This window comes from Heterocephalus glaber, unplaced genomic scaffold (genome assembly GCF_053883595.1).
Source record: "Heterocephalus glaber isolate CG9 unplaced genomic scaffold, H.glaber_assembly_v1.0 deba00001586, whole genome shotgun sequence".
In the NCBI taxonomy this organism is placed as follows: Eukaryota; Metazoa; Chordata; class Mammalia; order Rodentia; family Bathyergidae; genus Heterocephalus; species Heterocephalus glaber.
Window position 1 is genome coordinate 946294 of NW_028258364.1, and position 3259 is coordinate 949552.

At 36.8% G+C, this 3259-nt stretch overlaps 1 pseudogene; it reads right to left on the reverse strand.

The window, feature by feature from the left end:
• Nucleotides 1-1056: 1056 nt before the first annotated feature.
• On the reverse strand, nucleotides 1057-2118 carry LOC101713502 (ubiquitin carboxyl-terminal hydrolase 12 pseudogene; annotated as a pseudogene).
• Nucleotides 2119-3259: the final 1141 nt, after the last annotated feature.

The window sequence follows — 3259 nt, forward strand, 5'->3', positions numbered from 1 at the left end:
TTCATGTGTTTATTTGCTATTTCCATTTCTTCATCTGAGATAAGTCTGTTCATTTCAGATGCCCATTTTTGAATTGGGTCTCTAAATTTGGGGGTCTGATTTTTTAAAGTTCTTTATATATTCTAGATAGTAGACCTTTGTCTGAGGAACAGCTGGTAAAAATTTTATCCCACATTGTGGGTTTCCTCTTCACTCTGTTGGTGATTTCTCTTGCTGTGCAGAAGCTTTTTAATAAGATGAGATCCCAGTTGTTGATTCTTTGTGCTAGTTCCTATGCGACTGAGGTTTTGTTCATAAAGTCTTTTCCTACGCAAATATCTTCAAGAGTTCTACGTAACCCATCTTCTCGCAGGTTTAGTGTTTCTGTTTTAATATTTAGATATTTGATCCATTTCCATTTTAGTTTAGTGCATGGTGAGAAATATGGGTCTACTTTTAATCTTTGGCAAGTTGAAACACCATTCTTGAGGTGGCTGAGCATGTCTGCAGTTGTTTCTCCAACTTCTAATCTGTTCCATTGATCCTCAGGTCTGTTTCTTTGCAGTACCATTCTGTTTTTATTACAGTAGCTTTGCAGTATAGTATCAAGTTGGGGATTGTGATACCCCCTGCCTTGTCTTTGTTGCCTAGAATTGCTTTTGCTATTCTAGGTCTCTTTGGGTTCCAAATGAATTTTTGGATTGTTTTCTCTAGTTCTATGAAGTATGCTGTTGGAATTTCTATTGGGATTGCATAGAATCTGTATAGCAGTTTTGGAAGTATGGCCATTTTCACTATATTGGTTCTTCTTACCCAAGAACAGGGATGTCTTTCTATTTTCTGATGTCTTCTTTGATCTCTTTTTTCAGAGTGCTGTAGTATTCAGAGCACAGATCTTTTATTTCCTTGATTAGATTGATTCCTGGATATTTCATTTTTTAGATTCTATTGTGAAAGGAATTGTTTCCCCATTTCTGTCTTAGTGAGTCTGTATTTATGTAAAAATCAATGCTTGATCCTTTCCAAAATAACCAGAGAAGAAATGATACAGAAAGTATCTCTTCATCATGGTCCTTCTCATTCCCGAGACTGATAGAAAAGGATGTCACCAGGCTCAGAGTTCTTTGAAATATCAGATATTAACCCATAGTATTCTTCAAAAGCTTGGGCATCTGTTTTTCTACAATGTCATAATCAAACAACAATCAAAAATCGTGACTCTCAACTACTGTAATATAATATCCTTGATTGGGACCACTTCCACAGTGAACCACAACAGCAACAAGGTTGTACATTTGGTTAGGATTGGTTGCATCACCTGAAGTGTTAAACAGATGGAGTTTAAGGAAAAACTACCTGGTAAGAAAGTTTTGCATATTGATGAAGCTGATCCATATATTTAAATGTCTTCAGATGTAGAGCTAGAATCATGGGCAATTTTTTAACTTCCATTTGTGTGCTTCCTGTGTGCTAAGACACTCTTCACAGTAATATTTGTATTCACTGCACAGAGTTTGTCTTGCTAAAACCCTTTAAACACTGAGTAACTGATGTGTTTTGTTCCATGTCAACAGAAAGGTCTAAAAAATCTTCATCTTTGCTGCTTATAGTTTCACAAGTCAGACATCTGGTTTCATTAGTTAATGTTCCCTAAAAAAATCTCATGAACCCATGGTTGGGTCTGGTGTGCTGTTGTTATTTCCATTATCAGTGTTGCCATTAGGTAAACAACCATTTTGTTTTTCCTGTTTTCTTTCTTCTTTAAAATATCAGCAATTGTATTTAGTAGGTAATTTAAGAATTCATGGGCATCCCGTTGCATATAGTTATCAAAAAGCTCATTTTCTTTCCATAATCTTGAATGAACTTCTTAGGAGGTACTATTCCAACCTTTTTCTTCTGAGTGGCTATGCTGTGGAAGAGATCTAACCCTGTGAGAAGCTTCTCCTTCCTAGGCTGACTCTTGCATGCTAGAACTTTTTCCCCCGGAAAAGGACGACAAAAATAAAGCGCTTGAAGAACTGAATTGCAGTAGCAGGTATTCCCCAAATTGACTAATCCAAAATAGTGCTCCTTGACTGGAAACTGTTCTGGACCAATCTTTTTCCCTAAGGCTGAGGCACTGGCGTCCATAGTACAGATGGAGGGGAATTTGGAGAGTGTCCTGAGGATTTCCATCTGCCCAGCGCCATCTTCCACCCAATTACTGCAGAGGCGGGGGAGGGGGGCAGCCAGGCCGCCACAAGCACCGCACCCCCGGGTGGGGCTCCAAGCCCCTCCCCCAACCAGTACCCACACAAGGAGCCTGCTGAGCCGCTGCTGCTGCTGCAGTCCTCCCCACCTGCATTCCAACACTTTGTGCTCTGACACTCCTGTCCTTGGGCCTCAGTCCCAGGCTCGGGGTGCTTTTGCACAAGAAAGAAGCAATTCAAAATATTCTGTCTACTGTGGATATATTTGTAATGAAAACTCAAACATTTTTCTCATTATATTAAAGAAAGACACTGGTTTGTTTTTAAGGTTTATATTGATGATTCTCAGTTCTAAAAGACAGCGGAGGCTGAATAAAAGTAGCACTCATAATAAGCGCTGGTTTGTGTCAAAAATAGTACACATTCTGAGAGTTTTTTCTTTTGAGTACAAAACTACATAGGAAAAAGTCATTTACAATTGAAAAGTGCTTTGATCTGTGATGGTTTTGTGTCATACATTAATTTTATTGAATAGTTTGAATTAAAATTACATTTTCAATAGCTGTGGCTCCTACTTGGTTAGATAGTTATTACAACAAATGGATTTTTGTAAGGACAGCACTAGAAAACAATACAGAATAACTTCATTTTTCTATTATTTGATCCTTTACAGTAATATATAACTTACAAAATAAAGACATATATAGGGCCTAGAATCTGAGACAATATACGAAGGTATCTTTGTCCTTAGAAGCTTTCAGGATATTGTGGAAATATGTAACTCCAAACTATGTTATAATTAATCAAAAATTGATCTGATTATCATAGATTTTATGATACATAACTTTATAATTAAATAGATTTCTTGTTAACCATCCACTTATAATTCAAATGCCAATAAATCACTCTGGTGGATTGAAATTGAACACTGTAGATCAAATGTGGATTTTATGTAGTTTGACTTAATATTTTCGTGAGTTCTTTGAGAAAGAACACCTAGATACCAAAGAACATAATCGAAAATCAATAAAAATTGGAGAACACTGTGAGTAGTTGAATTTTCAGGTAGAGCTGCTCTTTTAGAAATA